The sequence below is a fragment of the Sapajus apella genome, unplaced genomic scaffold (genome assembly GCF_009761245.1).
Source record: "Sapajus apella isolate SASKATOON/1434 unplaced genomic scaffold, GSC_monkey_1.0 scaffold1, whole genome shotgun sequence".
Lineage (NCBI taxonomy): Eukaryota > Metazoa > Chordata > Mammalia > Primates > Cebidae > Sapajus > Sapajus apella.
Window position 1 is genome coordinate 9,507,350 of NW_022436941.1, and position 10,560 is coordinate 9,517,909.

The 10,560-nt window shown below is 39.6% G+C and overlaps 1 protein-coding gene across 6 annotated transcripts in view; it reads right to left on the reverse strand.

Moving 5' to 3' along the window:
* Positions 1-10,560, reverse strand: part of CDC42SE2 (CDC42 small effector 2) — a 96,078-nt gene that overhangs the window by 78,943 nt on the left and 6,575 nt on the right. The gene's annotated exons all lie outside the window — the stretch shown is intronic.

The window sequence follows — 10,560 nt, forward strand, 5'->3', positions numbered from 1 at the left end:
AGGTCACTATTCACAAAATAAATATTAAAAGGAGAGGCTAAAAATTCACTGTGAAATGAAACGTTTTAAAAAATACTATTTTCTTCAACAGCAAAATGTATGAAATAATTCTAAACTCTTTTCTTGAACTTGTCTCAAGATTCACTTTACCTTCCAACAAGCAGAAGCACTTGCATATCATTCACAAACACGCAATGTAGATAAAAAACATTTATTTAGGGACTAACTGCCAGTCTCTTCTGTAGACCACAAACACATCATTTCTCAGTAGAAAAGGCCACATCAACAACATTGCTCTTTATTTTTCTTTACCACATGAGAAATGTTTTCAGTAACACATGCACCATCCAGGAAGTAGCACAAGGGGTAAGAGAAATGGCTACTGAAGTGAAAAAGACTGAAGGAGCTTGTGAGCAAGCAGTAATACAACACAGAAAGGACAAGGTTAAGAACAATAAAAATGAAAGCAAAACATCAGCAGTCTACTCTATCTCAGGTAATGAATATCACTGTGGTCAAGAAAAAAAATCCTTAAAGGATCTTTAATCAGCTTTTAAAATTGCTACTTAACAACCCAAACAACCACTTGACAAGTTTGAAACTGGTTATTTCCAAAGAATGCAACATACCAATATATATAAGCAATTCTTCCACAAGGATTTTTCACATTCATAAAACAAATTTCAAAGGAAACATTAACATAAGAATTCTTATATGCTAAAGTTTTTCCAAGAACTACTTTGCTCCTTATTCTGACACATAAAAAGAGTAGCAATATCTAATAAAATTGTAATACTACAGATAAAGGCCTTCAATAAAACACAGTTTTCTTCCAAAATTATTTTACTATTAAAAAATATGTCAGACTTGGACAGACTAAAAAATATAAACTTATCTACAGGCTCATATTTTACTCTAGGGCTATTATTAAAATAATTCTGCTGTACATAGAATCCTGTATGGTTTTCATCAGCTAGTATAAAACAATCAGGCTATTGTGCAACAGTAAGAGGGCTCTTAAAAAAAAATTTACTGCTGAAGTAATTCTTTTCTCCAGTTGACTTACCACATTCTACTCTCTATAAACACCATTGTTTTTAATCACAACTTTACTTACAGCTTTATTCCTGTCAAACAAAATTTTCACTTTCCAATATGACCCTTTCAAACTGAAGTAATAAAAAATAATTTTACTATCATAATATTCATTAAAGTGAAATGTTATAGAATAGTATGTGTAAGATTTTGTTTAAAAATATGTATTTATATTGATGTATCTGGAAGGATGTTCATCAAAACATGACCACCAACTAGTTGTTGTATCTTAGGCTGGTAGGATTAAAATTTTTTTCTTTACCTTGTGTATATTTTCTGATGTTCTACATTAAATTCGGTTTGTGTGTGTGTGCATAAAAGAGAACAATTTCAGTTAAAGGATAAGTAGTGTAGGTGCCATATCTTAATTCATCTTTACCATATTTTAATTCAATAGCACTAGTTCAAATCCAGTTATTCAATTTAACAAAGTAATTATTGTTCAGAAAATGCCAGTAAACTCCCTTGAGCCAACAAAGTTCAATTTTTCTTTCTTTTTTTTTTTTTTTTTTGAGACAGGGTCTTGCTCTGTCACCCAGGGTGGAGTGCAGTGGTGAGAGCCTGATTCACTGCAGCCTTGACATACTGGGCTCAAGCGATCCTCCCACCTCAGACCCCAAGTAGCCGGGGTTATAGGCACACTCATGCCTGGTTAATTTTTGTATTTTTTATAGAGATGGGGTTTCACCATGTTGCCCAGGGACATCTAGAACTCCTGTAGTCAAGCAATCTGCCCACCTCGGCCTCCCAAAGTGCTGGGATTACAAGCATTAGTCAACTACTGTGCCGGGTCTCAAAGTTCAATTTTTAAACATTAGATTTCCTACAATCAGAAAATGAAGACTATAACTTTGTGTCTCTTTATAGAACTGGGGGAGAAGGTGGGGAGAGTGTGGAGAATAGGTTGGAATGTCCAGGTGACCATAAGAAAGGTAACAGGAAAAAAACTTGGGAAAAGAAGACAAAAGCTTTCACTAATTCACAAAAAAAATCACAGAGTAGTGGAAGATAAATCATCAGAGAAAGTAAGCAAGCACTTAAAGGGTAAGGTAAAAGCAGAAAAAAAGCCAGAAAAACAACTCAAAAGAATCGAACTCAGGAGTATTTATGTAAAATCATTCTGAAAAGTGGGGGACAGGGCAGAGGAAATACTATATAACAAGCTGAATAAGCTGGGCTTTCTTGACCAGAAAAGGACCACTTTTCAATAGGCTAGCAAAACCACGAACACTCTCAGAGGAATCTGAAGATCTTTTGTGCTGCTTTAGAATGAACTTAAACTATTAGATGTACAGTTAAACAATATACAGACATATAAATAGCCCATTTTTATGCATTAAATGAATCTAGAAGTAATCATCAGACGTAAAGAGAACATAACTTTGAAAAAGAAAAAAGGTAAAAGCACTGATATAATTCCACTTCTTTAAACCAAAATAAGTAATTCTGCTACATTAAACCATAAGAAATTGCCAATTTTGGCCAGGTGCGATGGCTCACGCCTGTAATCTCAGCACTTTGCGAGGCCAAGTCATGTGGATCACTTGAGATCGGGAGTTCAAGACCAGCCTGGTCAACATGATAAAACCCTGTTTCTCCTGAAAATACAAAAATTAGTCAGGTGTGATGGTGCACACCTGTCGTCCCAGCTACTCAGGAGGCTGAGGCAGGAGAATCACTTGAACCTGGGAGGCAGAGGTTGGCAGTGAGCTGAGACCATGCCACTGTACTCCACCCTGGGCGACAGAGCCAGACTGTGAAAATAAAAAAAAAAAGAAGAGAGAGAAGAGAGAGGAGAGAGAAAGAAAGAAGAAAGAGAGAAGAATGAGAGAGAGGAAGGAAGGAAGGCCGGCCGGCCGGCCAATAATCCGGCATTTTGTCTACAAAAATGACAAATTCATATGGTCCCAACCACCAGTGGTCTGTTAATAAATATTTAATCACCTTTTTGAGAAAAGGGGCCCTGATCTGTAGCTTCTGCAGTCTGCCATGTTGTAAATGTCCCACCATAGCCAGTTTCAAGCTACTAACATGATGTCACTCAACATGGAGTTGGAGAGAGAGGCAAAATCAGCTAACCAGCTCCACCACAACCAGCTAACCAGCTCCAGCACAACACTGGCTCCACTTACCACTCTGATCTAAGGATCATCACAACGGTTCCTAAATTTTCTCATTATTTTCTAAAACAGGCTTTTATCTGAATAATCCAGATCCTTTTCTAGGCTAGGAGAGAGATACTTTTGACATTTTAAATTATTAATGCACTAAAATCATTCACAAGAAAGAACAGGCCATGTGCACTGGCTCACACCTGTAATTCCAGCACTTTGGGAGGCCCAGGCGAGTGGATCACGTTCTCAACTTGCCTAGCCAACAAGAAGAAACCCCATCTCTACTAAAAATACAAAAACTGGCTAGCATGGTGGCACACGCCTGTAATTCCAGCTACTTAGGTGACTGAGGCACAAGAATTGATAGGACCCAGAAAGCAGAGGCTGCAGTGAGCCCAGATCATACCACTGAACTCCAGCCTGGGCAACAGGGCAAGGCCTCATTTTAAAAAAGGTGCGGGGAGGGGGGGGGGGGGGGGGGGGGCGGGGGGGGGGGGGTGGGGAGGTGGATGAATAGATGAGATTTCTACTTGGCTTTATCTTCTCAACATTTTTTTTTAACTGAACATCTATTTGATGCCAGCTATTGTTTCAGGCATTGTAGACAGCAAGGAACAAAACAAAGGAGGTCCCTGCTGTATAAAAATAAATTTTAAAAAACACATAACTTGAAGGACTGACAAATGGCATGAAGAAATTAAAACAGTGATGGGGAAGAGCTATTTTTAACTGAGTGGTGAGGAAGCAAGAGGTGATATTTAAGCTGAGATTGGAAAGGTAAAGGGCCAGGCTGTAAAACACCTGGGCAAGAGAGGGTGCGTTGGCTCACACTTGGAATCCCAGCACTTTGGGAGGCTGAGATGGGTGGATCACCTGAGATCAGGAGTTTGAGATCAGCCTGGCTAACATGATGAAACCCTGTTTCTACTAATAATGAAAGAAATTAGCCAGGCACGATGGCACATACCTGTAATCCCAGCTACTTGGGAGGCTAAGGCAGCAGAATCGCTTGAACCCAGGAGACAGTGGTTCCAATGAGCCAAGATCGTGCCATTGTACTCCAGACTTGGGCAACAAGAGCAAAAATTCTGTCTCAAAAACAAAAAAACTGGGAGACTGTCAGGCATGGTAGCTCACGCCTGTAATCCCAGCACTTTGGGAGGCCGAGGCAGGCAGATCACCTGAGGTCGGGAGTTCAAGACCAGGCTGACCAACTTGGAGAAACCCTGTCTCTACTAAAAGTACAAAATTAGCCGGGTGTAATGGCACATGTCTGTAATCCCAGATACCTGGGAGGCAGAGGCATGAGAACTGCTTGAACCCAGGAGGTGGAGGTTGTGGTGAGCCAAGACAGCGCCATTGCACTCCAGCCTGGCCAAAAAGAGCAAAACTCCATCTCAAAAAAAAAAAAAAAAAAAAAAATCTGGGAAAATACCATTTCAGACAAAGGAAACAACCAACGTAGAAGCTCTAAGCCAGCTGGGCACAGTGGCTCACACCTGTAATTCTAGCATTTTGGGAGGCAGAGGTGGGCGGATCACAAGGTCAGGAGGTTGAGACTAACCTGGCCAACATGGTGAAACCCCATCTCTACTAAAAATATAAAAATCAGCCAGACATGGTGGCACGTGCCTGCAGCCCCAGCTGCTCAGGAGGCTGAGGCGGGAGAACCACTTGAACCCGGGAGGCAGAGGCTGCAGTGAGCTGAGATTATGCTACTGCACTCCAGCCTGGGCAACAAGATTGAGACCCCGTCTCATAAAACAAAACAAAACAAAACACTGTATGCCAAGACAAAGAATGGCATGTTTCAGAAACTATGAACAGACTAACTTGGCTAGAGTATAGTGAGCAAAGGTGATATAAGAGGCTATTAGGGCCAAATTATGTACAGAATGTTGAGTTTGTATTTTCTGGGTGAGTACAGTTTATATCTTATTCTGAATTGGTTGGGAAACAATTTCACATAGTAGTTTCATAAATGTACTGAATAGAATAAATGAAGACTTTTTTTATTTTAATGACTCCTTATGAGACTGGGGTCACACCTCGTAACTGTATTCACTTTTCTCATTATGATCATTTTGATTACTTAATAATCTATACAGAATATTATAAAGCTAAAGTAGGATGACAGGCATCAAACTATGAATACAGCTGAAATAAACTGAGTGGTAGGACTATACAACAGCTCAGAAATAAGGCTCTGATTAATCTAAGATGGTTATTTTACGTGTGAAATGCTAACGTATGAATTCAAGTAGGTCAGTGTCAAATTCTAATGAACATGACCTAATTTGTCTATAAAATAGATTATTTCAAAACTGTAGAGAAACATTGCTAGTGTTTCATCTAACATTATTTTATTTGGTATATAAACAGGCTTTTTAAAAATTATCATGGTCATGTTTATCTTAATGTGAAAGAAAAATACAATACCAAGTCTGATTTTTACGAATATTATTGCTGAGGAGTTAAAGTAAAATATCAAGCATATGAGTCTAAATTTTATCTGCATGTTACAAAAACTGTAAAGATATATATATATATATACACACACACACACATACACACACACACATATTGTAGCCACATGAAAGTCCCAAAATACAAGTCAATAAGGACATAAATTATTGCATATTATACAATAATGGGAAAATGTTTACACTGGTTTATAGAGAATAATTTACACTTGCAGACAAATATTATCTCTTCATTCACCAACTTCTGGGTCATCTGTTTTAACAATTTATCTAAAAGGTTTTTTTTTTGAAACAGGGTCTCACTCCATCACCCAGGATGGAATGCAGTGGTGCAATCTTGGTTCGCTACAGCCTTGACTTTCCAGGCTCAAGGGATCCACCCACTTCAGCCTCCTGAGTAGCTGGGACTCTGGGTGTACATGCCTGGCTAATTTTTCTTTTTCTTTCTTTCTTTTTTTTTTGTAGAGATGAGGTTTTGCCTCGTTGCCCAAGCTGGTCTCAAACTCCTGACTGGGCTCAAGCAATCCACTCACCTCAGCCTCCCAAAGTGCTGGGATCGCAGACTTGGGCTGCTGCGCCCAAGATTTTTATTATCAACTGACAGGAAATGAGACCAGCTCAGGGGAAAAACACACACACACACACACACACCTTTTCTCTGCACAATGAAATACCGAAACTTCACATATCATTAATTTCTTTTGCACTTTCATTTCTTAACTATCAGTAAAATTGCAGTTTTAGTATGTACAAGCATTTTTAAGAGCACAAGTATGTATATGCATTTAATAAATACTACTCAATAGAGTTATGTACATTATTGTAACTAGCTGCTAGTTTACCACAGAAATATAATAAATGTATTTATATGCTCTATTTTTTTTTTGAAAGGACAGTAACTAGGCAGTACAGTACTACGAGGACAGGCATACTAATAACTTTTTGTTCACTGAAAAATCCCTCCCTAAAACTGTGAGACTTCAATTTGAGCTTTCAAAAACAAAAATGTGCAGGATGCCATCGAGCTATCTCAGTAACTGCATGTCTTTAACAAAAAAAAATTAGCAAAAACTAGCAAAAAAATTTAAAAAATAATGAAGTTTTGGCATCCAATCTTATTTTAACCTATATCTTTGATAAAAAGCAAGCTATAATGCTGGGCACAGTGGCTCACACCTGCAATCCTAGCGCTTTAGGAGGTCAAGGTGGGTGGATCACTTGAGGTCAGGAGTTTGAGACCAGCGTGTCTAACATGGTGAAACCTCTTCCCTGCTAAAAATACAAAATTAGCCAGGCATGGTGGCAGACTCCTGTAATCCCAGCTACTTGGGAGGCTGAGGCACAAGAATCTCTTGAATCTGGGGGGCAGAGGTTGCAGTGAGCCAAGATCACACCACTGCACTGGAGCCTAAGCAACAGAGCAATACTCAGTCTCAAAAAGGTTGTAATAGGCTGGGCGCTGTGGCTCACACCTGTAATTCAGGCACTTTGGGAAGTTGAGGCAGGAGGATTGCCTGAGATTAGGAGTTCGAGACCAGCCTGGTCAACATGGTGAAACCCCGTCTCCACTAAAAATGAAAAAAAAAAAAATTAGTCGGGCACAGTGGCGAGTGCCTCTAATCCCAGCTACTCTGGAGGCTGAGGCTGGAGAATCGCTTGAGCCTGGGAAGCGGAGGTTGCAGTGAGCCCAGATCACGCCCCTGCACTCCAGCCTGGGCAACAAGAGTGAAACTCTGTCTCAAATAAATTTTTAAAAAAAGGTTATAATATAGTCCAATTTGAAGGGTCTAAGTCCATGTAAATCACCAACACTCAGAATTCAAGAAACATCACTTTAAAAAACATATGGGGCAAGGCCAAAATAGAATTTTTTTTTTAAGGTTTTGTCACCCTACTACCAAATCAGGTTTTCCTTTTCTTCATTCTACTGATTTACTTCTTTTCTTTCCTACCTCCTCTGTCACTTAGCATTTTACTGTGTATTTTCACTTTACATACACAAAAACTGATTTGAAACTTACTTTATCCTCTTGCATCTAAATTTGTTTCTACTTAATTCTTACAGGACTATATGGTTTTAAGTGAAGTTCAAATACTTTTAGTTATAGAAACATTCATATAAGCTTTTAACAAAGACGTGAGTAACAAGATTAGCAGCCATTCATTCAGGAAATGTGAGTGCCCATTATGTGCCATCCACTGTTCTGAATACTGGGGATTCTGCAGTGAATAAAACAAAGCTCCATTCCTACGGGCACTAAAGCAACACTATGGCAGGCAAGCTCAAGAAACCTCAAGGAGGTCTACATGTGGCCAGAATGGAAGAAGTCAAGGAAAAACTGGTAAGACATGAAATCAGACAGACAGGAGGTACAGATAATGAAGGCTCAAGACTTCGTGAATACATAAAAGTGCATTTATTATACTTATATACTTAATACTTAGGCATTAAGTATTCCAGTTTTTATAAATGATATGGAAAGCCACTAAGGGTTTGAACCCAGGAGTAAAATAATCAGATTTTCATTTTCAAAGGTTCGCCCTGGTTTCTCACTTGAGAACAGAACACAGCAAAGCAGCAAATAGATTACAGACTACTAAAATAATACAGGCAGAGATGACAGTTGCTTACAGAGACGGCAGCAGATAGAGCAAATCATGGTTGCATTTATTCTTATGGCAGTTTTTAAGGTAGATAAGGGACATGCTTTCATGCTAATTATTTGAATCGGATGTGAGAGTATGGGAAAGAGTCAAGAATGTCTACTAGGTTTTTTTTTTTTTTTTTTTTTTTTTATTTTTTTTTTGAGGCGGGGGTTTTTTCTTTTTACCCAGGCTGGAGTGCAATGGCGCCATCTCGGCTCACCGCAACCTCCGCCTCCTGGGTTCAGGCAATTCTCCTGCCTCAGCCTCCTGAGTAGCTGGGATTACAGGCACGCGCCACCATGCCCAGCTAATTTTTTGTAGCTTTAGTAGAGACGGGGTTTCACCATGTTGACCAGGATGGTCTCGATCTCTTGACCTCGTGATCCACCAGCCTCGGCCTCCCAAAGTGCTGGGATTACAGACGTGAGCCACCGCGCCCGGCTCTACTAGGTTTTTGGCCAGAGAAACTGAAAGATGGAGTTGGCATTTAATAGGATGAGGAAGACCAGAATGGGAACAATTACTGGGTGGGGGGGGAGATAGAGAAGAGGGAGGATTTCAGTTTCGATGTGAAATTTGGGATGTCCATTAGAAATCTACTTAAAAAATTTTAGTTTGAAATATGTAATTCTATGCTGGGTGCAATAGCTCAAGCCTGTAGTCACAGCACTTTGGGGGGCCCAAGCAGGCGGATCATTTGAGCCCAAGATCAGCTTGGGCAGCATGGCGAAAACCCAGCTCTACAAAAAATACAAAAACTAGCCAGGTGTCGTGGCACACACCTGTGGTCTCAGCTACTCTCTGACTAAGGTAGGAGGATCACCTGAGCCCAGGAAGTCAAAGCTACAGTGAGCCAAAATCACACCACTATACTCCAGCCTGGAGAACAGAGCAAGATCCTGTCTTAAGAAAAAATTTTTTAATTAAAAAAAAATAATAAAGCCAGGCACAGTGGCTCACACCTGTAATCCCAGCACATCAGGGGGCCAAGGCGGGCAAATCACTTGAGGTCAGGAGTTTAAGACCAGCCTGGCTAACATGGGGAAACCATGTCTCTACTAAAAATACAAAAATTAGCTGGGCATGATGGCATGTGCCTGTAGTCCTAGCTACTCAGGAGGCTGAGGCACAAGAATCTCATGAACCCAGGAAGCAGAGGTTGTAGTGAGCCAAGATCACACCACTGTACTCCAACCTGGGCAACAGAGTGAAACTCTGTCTCAAAAAAAATTAATTAATTAATTATAATAAAACAATAAATAAATTAAATAAATAATACATTTCTAGCTAGACAGAATGAGATCACAGGGGACTAAAAATAAATACAAATATAGACAAGGTCTAAACATACATCCCTGAAACACTGCCTCATTTTTTAGAAGTTGGGACAATGAAAAGGAACCAGCAAAAGAAACTGAAAATAGGCAGTAATATCCCAGAAGCACAGGGAAGAAAGATTTCAAACATAATGATATTATCAACCACATCAAATGCTGCTACTGCTTCTACACCCACTGAGATTAGGCTTGAGAACTAAGAATTTACCATCAACAAAGTCACTTAGTAATCTCAAAAAGAACTGTTATGGTAGAACGGAAGAGGAAAAAAAGCTGATTGTAGTGGATCCAAACAAGACAGGGAGCACTGATGACCACAAATATTTACCTTTTGGGAGAACAGTAACTAAAGAAAGATGTGACATTTGGAAAGGTTTTTTTTTTTTTTTTTTTTTTTTTTCAAAGATGGGAGTATATCTGTATGCTGATAGGGATAATCCAGTAGAAATGAGAAAATGATGCAGCTCATTAGCATGCAGGAGAATGAGATGAATACTGAAGCAATGCAACGTCCTTAAGAGGAGAAAGGAGCAAGAGTGGAGACCATGATGACAGAATAGTAGCAAAGGCAAAGTATGGGTAAAAGATACAAGGAGACATGTAAGTTTTCTTCTGATTGCTTTCGTTTTTAATACACAGGAAACAAGGTGATGAGCTGAAAATGAAGAGGAGAAAAGGGATGCTACAGGTTTGATGAGAGGCGTTAAAAGTCATCTGTGGTGATTCAATCAGGAAATGTACTAGGATTATAGGATTAGGCCGGGTACTGTGGCTCACACCTGTAATCCCAGCATTTTGGGAAGCCAAGGCAGGCAGATCACTTGAGGTCAGGAGTTGAGAGTTTGAGACCAGCCTGTCCAACATGGTGAAACCCCATCTCTACTA